The following is a 13,746-nucleotide window of genomic DNA, read 5'->3' on the forward strand; positions in this document are numbered from 1 at the left end:
ACCTGTGACATTTTTCAGCTTTGATACATTTCGATTATTTAGAATGTGAAGGATAGTACGAAATACAAGAATATGGGAGGAATGTGAAGGATAGTATAAAATACAAGAATATGGGAGGAATGTGAAGTATAGTACAAAATACAAGAATATGGGAGGAATGTGAAGGATAGTACAAAATACAAGAATATGGGAGGAGAATGTGAAGGATAGTAAAAAATACAAGAATATGGGAGGAATGTGAAGTATAGTACAAAAAAAAAGAATATGGGAGGAATGTGAAGTATAATACAAAATACAAGAATATGGGAAGAATGTGAAGGATAGTACAAAATTCAAGAATATGGGAGGAATGTGAAGTATAGTACAAAATACAAGAATATGGGAGGAATGTGAAGGATAGTACAAAATACAAGAATATGGGAGGAATGTGAAGGATAGTACAAAATACAAGAATATGGGAGGAATGTGAAGGATAGTACAAAATAAAAGAATATGGGAGGAATGTGAAGGATAGTACAAAATACAAGAATATGGGAGGAATGTGAAGGATAGTACAAAATACAAGAATATGGGAGGAATGTGAAGTATAGTACAAAATACAAGAATATGGGAGGAATGTGAAGGATAGTACAAAATACAAGAATATGGGAGGAATGTGAAGGATAGTACAAAATTCAAGAATATGGGAGGAATGTGAAGGATAGTACAAAATACAAGAATATGGGAGGAATGGAAATATAAGAAAAGTGGTGAGAATGGAGATTGCAAGGGTTGCAATTAAGATATTGTTTCAAAGTTTTACACATGTTTCCTACTTTAGCAAGGCCGTTAAATCCGGCGGCAGCTTGCAAACTTGATGTGTTAGCAAAAATATTGCAAAAATATTGCAAAATAAATTGCGGTTTTTAAAAGTGTTTTATACGAAGTTTAATTATGTTTTTATGTAGACTATAGTATACACCATTGAACATTAATAGCGGAAAGTCTGGAGGATTTTATGCAAAATATGCGGGCTCGGCGGGTTGAAAGGTTACGGCGGGATCGTTGATGTCTCAGAGTCGGGTGGAAAGAGCGGTTCAATTAAGAACGGCGGGGACACCAAAAGGATATTTCAAATGTAGAAGTATGAAAATTTTGATTTGAATCGTCTCTGATACCATGGATTCTATATCTAGTTCATATTTCTCTAAGATGCTAGACTGTGCTTAAACTCTTTATCTAGTACATATTTCTCTAATATGCTAGACTGTGCTTAAACTCTTTATCTAGTACATATTTCTCTAAGATGCTAGACTGTACTTAAACTCTTTATCTAGTACATATTTCTCTAAATATATCTAAATATTAATTAGTTTGATTGAAAACATTTTGAAAAAAATACTCGAAAATGAGAATAATATCTCTGTTTGCTAACAAGATGCAGATAAACATCACAGAACGATAAATATAATAATCTTGAAAAAAATTGCATTATGATTTCTTCCTTTGACGCAATTCACTTCGATCGAGGCTGTTATGAAAAGTTGCTTCAATTTTCCAAGACTGCGTTAATTTTACGTGTCACAACGCATTAACCTTTGATTTTACCTCCCTTATGCTTTAAAACTTTTTTGTAGCCTTAGATATATACGTTTTTAAACAATAAAACTTGTTTTTAGTTTTAATTTTCAGGAGTAATTGGTAAAATTCTCAATAATTTTTGCGTGAGATCTTGCAAAATTTGAGTTGGTGTTCTTGTCATATAATTTTCTACGAATAGCAATGTCTGCAAATTTCTCTCAGTTTTTTTATTTCTAAAAGTTCTTGAGAATAATATATAAATTTAGAAATGTGTTCGACTCCATATTTTTTTAACCCATTATTATTCTAATTAGATATTCATTAACATTTATTATTTTCTCAAAGTATAAGAAGGTGACGAAAACAACTTTAGGCAACATGTTTAAAAATGAGATAATTTTAACGTTTTACAAAAATATCTCCGGTTCTTCAGACTTGGCAAGACATCAATTAAAATCCGTTCTTAATAAACTGGGTTTTAAGTGTGCTTCAAATTCCTTTTTTTAATTTAGCAACTGAACTGCTTTGTATTTGGAAATTTTTTCATACGAATTTCAAAAAAATTTAAAAAGTAAACAGACAAAATTTATATAACGAATCCAATAGTCGGATGTATATGTTTAATCATCAAAGTGTAAATTGCACGTAACTCCTCTTACTGAAGAACAAAAATGTTTTGAATTTCTAGTAATCGGCTAAATTTACTTTTCTAAAAGGAATTGAGTCTTTGCCACACATTCAGTTTTGTAAAACCTATATCTTTGCAACTTTATGATGTAAACCTTTGATATTTCAAACTTACATTATTTAATATAACAGAATTCATAGTTTGAAATATTAAAAGTCTACGACATTGGGTTGCATTGATATTGAAATTAGAAAATTAGAAGTTTGCGGCAAAAACTCAATTCTTTTGTTCGTAAAACCAAAACTAGAGGAGCTACGAGTTCACAATTATTGCATCAATTTTACCTTTTCCCTCTGTCTAATTCACAGCATGGTTTGCTTAAAATGAGATATATGTTGAGATCTCCAAGTCCTTTTGCTGCAATTTTTTCTACATTGAAATTGGATTTTCACAAACTCCATATGAAGCCTTTACCGGATTTTTTTTTAAGTCCCTGAAAAACCCCTATTTTTGGTCTTCCTGGAACCTGTACCTAGGGACGGGTAGGAATTTTAAGCGAAAATTAATGAAATATTTGAGACAGGCGGGGTTTAAATATATACGCTCTTAATTAACTAGTTCTAACATAAACACATAGATAGATAGATAGTAGGAGGAAGACAAGTATTTTAGCTCATTAAACATTATACACATCTCAGAAATTCGCAACGCTTCAGGTTCACCGTCACATTTCTTTCATTTTGGCCAGTTTTAAGTGCATCAAACATGTAGCAAATATAGAGTCCCCGCAGTAAATTACGTTGTACATTGTCCATATAGCTAAGTGTGCCCATTAGTAAACATGTAAATCATGTATAGATAAATATAACTAGTTGATATAGAGACTCCCTACTGTTTACTGCGAGAGAGTAATCGTTCCCGGTTTTGATAAACAGGTTGAGGGTTGTGTCCTAGTTAAGACATTGATAAGCCACAGGATTGTAGCCATGAGGATCATGTCCTAGTTGAGACATTGATAAGCCATGGGATTGTCGCCGTGAGGATCGTGTCCTATTTGAGACATTGATAAACCATGGGATTGTAGCTGTGAGGATCATGTCCAAGTTGATACATTGATAAGCAACGGGATTGTAGCCATGAGGATCATGTCCTAGTTGAGACATTGAAAAGCCATGGGATTGTCGCCGTGAGGATCGTGTCCTAGTTGAGACATTGATAAGCCATGGGATTGTAGCTGTGAGGATCATGTCCAAGTTGATACATTGATAAGCAACGGGATTGTAGCCATGAGGATCATGTCCTACTTGAGACATTGATAAGCCACGGAATTGTAGTTGTGAGGATCATGTCCTAGTTGAGACATTTTTAAGCCACGGGATTGTAGCTGTGAAGATCCTGTCCAAGTTGAGACATTGATAAGCCACGGGATTGTAGCCATAAAGATTATGTCCTAGTTGAGACATTGATAAGCCACGGGATTGCAGCTATGAGGATTGTGTTCTAGTTGAGACATTGATAAGCCACGGGATTGCAGCTTTGAGGATTGTGTCCTAGTTGAGACATTCACAAGCTAGAGGATTGTAGCTGTGAGGATCGTTTACTAGTTAAGACATTGAAAAGTCACGGGATTGTAGCCTTGTGTTGACATTGATAATCAAGAGAATCGGAGTTGTACCTGGATAGATAATTGTTCGAGAAACTGTTATGGAGTAGGGTATTTACTACAGACAACGTTTGCAATATTATCCATCCTGACAATTTTTTTAAGGGAAGGGAGTGGAGGGCATAGTTGAGAGGGAGGGAGGAGCACGTTAAACTAAAGTTAATTGCACGTAAGTTTAAAATCTTATATTATTACATATGAAGGAAAATGAATCAAGGCAACTACTCATATTATTAATATTTGACGAGTCGGTTTTTCTTACAGTTTATTATTTACAAAGATACAAAAACTAAAAGGATGATACTATACGAATCAAATATTATGAATTGAAGTTATTTCAGAGTGATGGGGAATCTTCAAGGGAACCTCTAGTTAAGGGAGCTGATGATCAACTAACTCTTTTCCCCTCATTTCGCTCCACCCTGGGCTCTCATTTAACCCTAGTTCCCCGGGAGCTGGCCGGCTAGCCCCCCAGCCCCCGTGCCTCTGGAATAACGGAACTTTCAGCTTGGCTTGGGTTATTTATAGAATTCACATGCAAACTCAAATAAATCCGTTAGGATTCAAGAGTCCAACCGAAGGGTATAAAGGGGGGGGTGATACCCCTAGCCAGCTATGATCTCAGCGATCTAAAAAGATCCTTGAATCGCTGATCGTAAAAGATCAACAAAATCACCCATTGTTACAATATGTTTTCAATCCTAACTACTTTTATTGAAGTGCTGCTGAAACGCTCAATAATGTTTTAAATTCCTCTTTGTAACTCTTCTCATACTTGTGGGTAAAATCAAGGGAGCTACGACGTCCTTAAGTCAGACTAATAAAGTCACATGAATTTGACCTTCTCCTTGTGTCTAGTTTGCAGTGAGAGATAAAGGGGTAGAGAGTAGAGGGAGGGAGGAGATGAAAGGAGAGGGAGGGGTATACAGCTATACCACATAAGGAATGTTTTCATGTTTTCAATCCTAGCAATTAAACAATTCATTATCCTCGCCTTAACAATATAATAAACAGAGTAGGGTGCACCAAATATATAAAACAGAGTAGGGTGCACCAAATATAATAAACAGAGAAGGGTGCTCCAAATATTGTAAAGTTTGTAAACAAAGTAGGGTGCGCCAAATATAATAAACAGAGTAGGGTGTAACGTAAACTTATGAGGGTTCACCAAACTGCATAATGATGTACACAGAGTAGGGTGCACCAAGGTGTACCGCACAATAAGCAAAAAAGGGATGGTACAAAATGGCATGGTAGAAAACATGTGTACTGTTTGAAGTAAATATTGGGTAACACAATATTCTGTAAACCTGAACTACATTGTACATTATTAACCATCTACGTAGCTTTATTAGCTTAATCATGTGATATATTTAATGACGTACATCTTAATTTCGCCTATTTTAACTGTGCTGTAAATATGTAACATGATTGTCTTAATCATGTGATATAGGAATCGTAATTACGTCTATTTAACTTTAACTTGTAATATATAAACCCCAAATACATTAGTTGATATAGAGACTGATTACATACTGATTACTGCGAGAGAGTAATCCTGTTCTTGTTCTAAATGAATGAGTTGAAGATTGTGCCAGTTGGTTTGGCATTGATAGTTGCATGCTTGTGTCTGTGGAGGACGTTGATAGCTGATCCTGCCCATTGGTTTGGCGTTTTGATGGCATGCTTGTGTCTGTGGAGGACATTGATAGCTGATCATGCCCATTGATTTGGCATTGATCGATTAAGTGCTTGTGTCCGTGAAGAGACATTGATAGCTGATCGCGCCCATTGGTTTGGCGTTGATCGATTATGTGCTTATGTCCGTGGAGGACATTGATAGCTGATTGTGCCCATTAGTTTGGTGTTGATCGATTATGTGCTTGTGTCTGTGGAGATACATTGATAACTGATCGCGCCCATTGGTATGGCTTTGATCGATTAATTGCTTGTGTCTGTGGAGAGACATTGATAGCTGATCGCGCCCATTGGTTTGGCATTAATTCATTACGGGCTTGTGTCCATGTAGAAGGAATTGTGTCCGGGTTTAGTATTGTTAGCTAAGTGAAACTGAATTGTACCTGGATTTATATGGGTTTGTGAGCATTTTATGGAGTAGGGTATTTTCTACATGTTTACCCCTATTATATAGTTTATTTATACAGTTCTTATATTCTTAGAAAACATATGAAGGATTTACCCCTACTTTATAGTTTTACTCAGTTCTTATATTCTTAGAAAACATGTGAAGGATTTACCCCGACTATATAGTTTTACTCAGTTCTTATATTCTTAGAAAACATGTGAAGGATTTACCCCGACTATATAGTTTTCCTCAGTTCTTATATTCTTAGAAAACATTTGAATTGTTTACCCCTACTATACAGTTCATTTACTCAGTTCTCCTATTCTTCGAAAACATGGAATTGTTTACCCCTATTTTATAGTTTATTTACTCAGTTCTCCTATTCTTGGAAAACATGTGAATTGTTTACCCCTACTATATAGTTTATTTACTCAGTTCTCCTATTCTTAGAAAACATGTGAATTGTTTACCCCTACTTTACAGTTTATTTACTCAGTTCTCCTCCCACACACAGAGCCTAGATAACTAGATTTATTAAGTAGAAAAGGACAGGGTTGTGTGAGTGTCTGGACCAAGGTTGCTTATTAAGTAGAATAGGACAGTGTTGTGTGAGTGGCTGGACCAAGGTTGTTTATTAAGTAGAATAGGACAGGGTTGTGTGAGTGGCTGGACCAAGGTTGTTTATTAAGTAGAATAGGACAGGGTTGTGTGAGTGGCTGGACCAAGGTTGTTTATTAAGGTTAGATAATCTGGATCTGAGCTCCAATGTACGAGAAATGTCGTTTTCATAACAAAGACACTTAAAATGATGAAACTGATTATTGGCGGAAGATGAAGTGACAACGTTGCTTGTTAGGGGGCGGGGAGGGGGTGATTTTCTCCGCATGTCAGCTTTTAAAAGCGGAGAATATCCTTCCCCCCCCCCTCACCAGCAACGCAACGTTGCCGCTTCATTTTCCACCAATATCTGGTCTCGTGAACATCTGTAAACTTAGTTCTAATAGAAGCGAAATCAGTTCTGGGACTAGGCTTAATGAATTTAACTTTATCTTTGCAGACTTCTGTTGTAGACTAAAGATAAAGAAATGATATAGGGATTAGAAAATTTGAGCTTGTGTCAAAGACTCAATTCCTCTGGTTCTTTTTTTTGTATTTTTGTGTGAAGTAACTAACCCCCCCCCCCATCACCACACAATCACCCTCCCCCCTAAATAAAAATTTTGGTATGTTATAAACGTTAAATTCACTTTATTATTGTGGTCAAATCCATTTAATATAATGTCTTGGAATAAATAGAAAATTTCAAGCTCAGCACCATGGTGAGAAGGAGAAGGGAGGGGGGGGAAGAAGAGGGGGGTATAGGATGGGTGGGTAACCTTTATGAGAGAATCAATCATCTACAAATTATGAAAATTTTCCGTATTATAGATTTTAAAGCGTTAAATTGATTACTTGATTTACTTTATGTAAATTATACCGCTAAATAGGTTGGAATATATGGGTAAATAGGTTGGAATATATTGGTAAAAAGGTTGGAATAAACTGGTAAATACTAGGTTAGGTTGGAATAGGTAAATAGTGGACGGATAGGTTGCTAGGTGGGGAGGGAAGGGTAGAATGGGTTGCTAGGTGGGGAGGGAAGGCCAGAATGGGTTGCTAAGCGAGGAGGGAAGGGTAGAAGAATGGGTTTCTAATTGGGGGTGGTGACTGGTAAGGAATAGGTTGCTAGAAGGGGTTGGTTGCTAGGTGGAGAAGGAAAGGTTTATAGGTGAGGAGGGGAGGGAAAGGTTGCTAGTTGGGGAGGGGAGGGATAGGTTTCTAAGTGGTAAGGAATAGGTTGCTAGGCGGGGAGATAAGGGACAGGTTGCCATGTGGAGAGGGGAGGGATAGATGACTAGGTTGAGAGGGACAGGTTGCTTTGTGGGGAGGGACGAGTTGCTGATGGGTGCAGGGGAGAGACGGCTTACTAGGTGGTGAGGGATTACTAGGTGGATAGTAGGTGGGAGGGACCAGTAACGCCTTTAACACTTGATTTTCTATCCAAGTACAGTTTGATTGATGGTTGGGTTGGAAAATCTGAAGCAAACTATTTATCTGAATCCAAACTTATCGGTAAAATACAAAAATTATAGTATAAAGTAAAATAGATTATTTAAATCCCTATAACTAGTAATATAACGCCGGGTCAGGAAAATTAAAACTCTTTCGCAAAGAAGTTTGTTCAAATTTGAAACATTTGTATACATCACAATAGAGGTCAAGATAGTAAAAGCCTTTAATTGTTACATTTTACAGTTTACCTACATAGAAGCACTGCATTAAATACCTCTAAAATCCTTTTAATTTAATTTGAGAACTAAACTTTTCTGAAAACCACAGTCATAATCAGAAAGACCCGGAATAATTGACAGTTAATCAGGCAACTTTACATATATATCTCTGGCAATTATTTGCTCAAAAAAGGCAGACCACATTTTGGAAATGACAGGACAAGGGCTATTTTGTGATTATCGTTTCATCAATCATATTTGTAAAATTAGATTGTTAAGTCGTCTGATTAATTGTGAATTAATTCCAGGTCGCTCTGATTAGCACTGTCCGAAATAATAAAGAACATCACTTTTTTAGAAAGAAAAACAACATATCTTCCCAATTCTCCCAATAGTTGTTCAGAAAAAGATTCAAATGGTACCGTTGTGAATCAGGTATGCCATTTTTAGAGGGTCACTTAAAATTACGCACAAAGTCCCTTTAAATGCAATTTTCTGTTCATCAAAGCAATAGGGTTAAGAATTAAGATGCGTTAAGAAATGGGTCAGTTTTTGTGCCCTTTTACGAAACATGGCGTAGTATGATGGTTAGATATTCGGTATCATAGTTCTTAGAAAACATCTTGTAGTGGAGTATATAAAACATGGTAAAAAGAACCTGAATTTGATCGGGGGAGGGGAGGGGGAAGTGGGAGAGGAAACTGGGGATGGGATAGGTGATTTAAAAAGAGGAGATTACTAGTAAACATGTGGGATGATGTGGCCGCATAGGAAAGGACTTGGAGGAAAGGAAGGATGAAGATTAGAGTAGTAAAGGAATAATATTAGAATATAGAAAAATTGAATAATGTAATCTGGTATAAAGCTGTGGTAAAGATAGAGGAGGGTGAGTAAGTAGAGTGGGCCGGGTATTAGTGAGAGAAGGGGGGGGGGGGGTTAAAAATGGATTGTAGTCTAAAGAACAACGTTTGCAATTTAATTTTAAATTAAGTTTTTTTCAACAGTTTTGGCAAGTAATAACGCTAATGATGGGAGGGAGGAGAATTGTTCAACAAATGGTAAATATTTTGGTTCCAGCTGTGTGTGTTTGTGTCTGTCAAGTTAGGGTTTGTGTCCGTGTGTTTTGTCTCAATATTTTGATTGATTCGTTATAAAAAAATGTCCCCGTATTGATGTAGTCATTTGGAATTCTTAGAATCCAAACAAATATTTATTAAATCCGGGTTATTTTTTAAGTTCTACAAAAAGTAGAAAACATAAATTCTTGGTAATAACACTAAAAAGCGAATCAAATGTCTTCACTTTCAACCCCATTTTCAGCCATTAGATTAGATGTAAGTAAGTTTTCGTATTTTATGTTTATATTTTTTATGCATAAAAACTTAATTTATCCAAAGAATTATAATGTAAAGATACTTATTGCAGAGGTGTACGCATTTTTATTACTGCAGTGTACTGCTTGGGCTGTAAAGTAAACACAAGACATGGGATTCATTTTCACACAAAAAATCAATGAAATATTCTGGCCATGGGAAACTTTTATGTGGATTATCAAAATTATCAAAATTAAATGCTTTTATCCTCCTCGGATACTAAAAGAACCATGATGCATCTATTCTTTTTTACAAACACCGCCCAGAGAGAACTGCTTCCAATATGTACGCAGAGAATACGCAACAGCAATTAACTTTCCTTGCTTTATCACCTTGAATTTACCTATTTATTGCCTACTTATATATCTATCTATCTATCTATCTATCTGTCTATCTATATCTGATATTTAAGTGTGTTTACAACCTAGAGAATCCCTAAGGGGAGAAGTTATCAAGATTCAATACTAAACCCAATTCTCTCATCCTTCATCCATCCTCTCTCATCCATCCATCCTCTCTCATCCTCCACCCTTCCTCCATCCTGTCTCACCATGTAAATATTTATTTTTCTCATTTCTAATTTAAATTTAATATTTAACTTGTCCCAGGGGCGGTGTTGACTATTAATCCATGGACACATACTGGACACTGTATCCCTACATATATATTATATATATTCACATAAACACACATATGTATATATATAAATATATATAAATTATATCTTGACAGGTTATCCACCCCCTAGCACCTTACAATACACATTTATATATATATATATAAATCTACCTGATATATATAATAAGAAGCCTTAAGCACAGAAATTGTTTTTTTTAAATTACATAATAATCTAATCTAATCAATCTAATCTAGTTCCGAAGAGACTGTTTTAGAAGTTTATTTATTGCTTCTAGATATAAATGCATGATAAATAACGCGTGTATAAAAGAAGAGGAAGATGAGTAGGTCTTCTCGATCTGGGGCCGGAATCCAACTCATCTGATTTGCGGATTTTATAATCCTCTTTGGGGATTTCATCCTCTACAGAAGTCCCCCCTAAATCTCGAGGTCACCACGTCGGGGTTACTATTTTAGAAGTGCAAAAAAAAGAAAAAAAGAAAAAAAATAGTTTTATTAAATTCAGTATTGTTTATGCCCAAATCTTTAAAATGTTAAATACCCCTCCTTAAAGTTTGTTATTTAGATCCCCACCACCACTTTCTACACATACATATCAACAGTTTGTTTTTATTCTTCCTGACAGAAAAAATCTGTTTTGTTTGTTTATTTTCTTGTGGTTTTTTACAATTTTTTTTCGATTTTGATGGTTATTATATCGTTAAAACTGACGAGGTTCAAATGTGGAACTAACATCTACTTTTTTTACTCTACAGTGGTTTGGTTCATCCCATCACCGAATTTTATTTCATCTATAGATGTAAATACATGAAAAATATTGAGTGTATAAAAGGGGAGGAAGATGAGTGGGTCTTCTCTGGGTCCAGAATCCAACACAACTGATTTGCGGATTTTATAATTCTCTTATTGGGATTTCATCCTCTACACTATTTAGATTTGATTGATTGATAGACAAATCTGTTCTAAATCTGATATTTATCATCTATACCTTGTTTTTGCGTAATCTTGCGTAAAACAGAAGAACTGAATTCCTCCATCAATGTTAAAAATTTTGCAAAAGAAATGCAATTTTCAGATTTAGATACATCAGGTTACCTGCAAAGGATGATACTTCAGAGAGACTACTGTACGGAATTTATACTGTCTGTCTATATTAAAGATTCCCAGTACTGTAACTACAAACTTCTTTCATTTAATAAACCATTTAAAGTCCTCGTTTAAGGCAGAAGACTTAATTTTAAGTTGAAATTGTCATAATTGTTGACGAGTTTCAAGTCGTCTTTACAGTCTTATCCTTTGTAGGTAACCCTGAATATATCTCACTCAGAATTGTTTATATAAGTTGTATAAAATATGGTTTACTCTTCCTTCGTTTTCATGATTTCCAAGACGGGTTTTATAGCACGCTATAAAACCTAAAATAAAATCTTTAATTCTCGACACTTTAAAACAATTGGAAAAATATTTAAAGGAACTTTTGAATATATTTGTTGAAAATTAGGCAATGGACGTCGATAATTAGATTTGGGGTTGGCTAGTTGGTTAATTGGCTGGTAGGTTCATTGGTCAGTTGGTTCAATGGTTAGTTGGTTCAATGGTTAGTTGGTTCATTGGTTAGTGGGTTCAATGGTTAGTTGGTTCAATGGTTAGTTGGTTCGTTGATTAGTTGGTTCAATGGTTAGTTGGTTCATTGGTTAGTTGGTTCATTGGTTCGTTGGTTCATTGGTTAGTTTATTAATTGGCTGGTAGTTTCATTGGTTAGTTGATTAATTGGTTAGTGGGTTCAATGGTTAGTTGCTTCATTGGTTAGTTGGTTCAATGGTTAGTTGGTTCAATGGTTAGTTGGTTCATTGGTTAGTTGGTTCAATGGTTAGTTGGCTCATAGAAGGAGGGAGGAGAATTGTTCAACAAATGGTAAATAATGGTTAGTTGGTTCATTGGTTAGTTGGTTCAATGGTTAGTGGGTGAATTGGTTAGTTGGTTCAATGGTTAGTGGGTGAATTGGTTAGTTGGTTCAATGGTTAGTTGGTTCAATGGCTAGTTGGTTCGTTGGTTCGTGGGTTCAATGGTTAGTTGGTTCATTGGTTAGTTGGTTCAATGATTATTTGGTTCATTGGTTAGTTGGTTCAATGGTTAGTTGGTTCAATGGTTAGTTGGTTCAATGGCTAGTTGGTTCTTTGATTAGTGGGCTCAATGGTTAGTTAAATCATTGGTTAGTGGGTTCAATGGTTAGTTGGTTCATTGGTTAGTGGGTTCAATGATTAGTTGGCTCAATGGTTAGTTGGTTTATTGATTAATTGGTTCGTTGGTTAGTTGGTTCAATGGTTAGTTGGTTCATTGGTTAGTTGGTTCAATGGTTAGTTGGCTCATTGGTTAGTTGGTTCAATGGTTAGTTGGTTCAATGGTTAGTTGGTTTATTGATTAATTGGTTCGTTGGTTAGTTGGTTTATGGTTAGTGGGTTCAATGGTTAGTTGGTTCATTGGTTAGTTGGTTCAATGGTTAGTTGGCTCATAGAATAGTTAGTTCATTTGTTAGTTGGTTCAATGGTTAATTGGTTTGTTGATTAATTGGTCCGTTGGTTAGGTGGCTCAATGGTTAGTTGGTTCATTGGTTAGTGGGTTCAATGGTTAGTTGGTTTGTTGATTAATTGGTTCGTTGGTTAGTTAGCTTAATCGTTAGTTGGTTCATTGGTTAGTTGGTTCAATGTTTAGTTGGTTCATTGGTTAGTTGGTTCTTGGTTAGTTGGTTCAATGGTTAGTTGTTTCATTGGTTAGTTGGTTTATTGGTTAGTGGGTTCAATGGTTAGTGGGTTCAATGGTTAGTTGGCTCATTGGTTAGTTGGTTCATTTGTTAGTTGGTTCAATGGTTAGTTGGTTTGTTGATTAATTGGTTCATTGGTTAGTTGGCTCAATGGCTAGTTGGTTCATTGGTTAGTTGGTTTATTGGTTAGTTGGTTCAATGGTTAGTGGGTTCAATGGTTAGTTGGTTCATTGGTCAGTTGGTTCATTGGTTAGTTGGTTCATTGGTTAGTTGGTCCAATAGTTAGTTGGTTCAATGGTTAGTTGGTTCACTGGTTAGTTGGTTCATTGGTTATTGGGATCAATGGTTAGTTGGTTTGTTGATTAATTGGTTCGTTGGTAAGTTGGTTCATTGGTTAGTGGGTTCAATGGTTAGTTGGTTTGTTGATTAATTGGTTAGTTGGTTTGTTGATTAATTGGTTCGTTGGTTAAGCTCCTCAACTCGGACACAAAGTTGCAAATAATCAGGTAATCGAATATATTTCAAACCTACAAAAAAATACAGATATAATAAAATAAGTGTCGCGTATAAAAGTTATTGAATGTTTAATAATACTATTTAGCTTTGTCGGGATGACAAGGAGTGATTAAGGATCGGAGGGTTTGATGGAGTAGTAGAAATAAACAATTAACATACAAAAACTAACAATAAACATGCAAAATAAATAATAAACTTAAAAACCCCCATGAACATAAACAAAAAACAAACAAACACCAAGGTCCCTAAA

This window comes from Eurytemora carolleeae, unplaced genomic scaffold (assembly GCF_000591075.1).
Source record: "Eurytemora carolleeae unplaced genomic scaffold, Eaff_2.0 scaffold406, whole genome shotgun sequence".
Lineage (NCBI taxonomy): Eukaryota > Metazoa > Arthropoda > Copepoda > Calanoida > Temoridae > Eurytemora > Eurytemora carolleeae.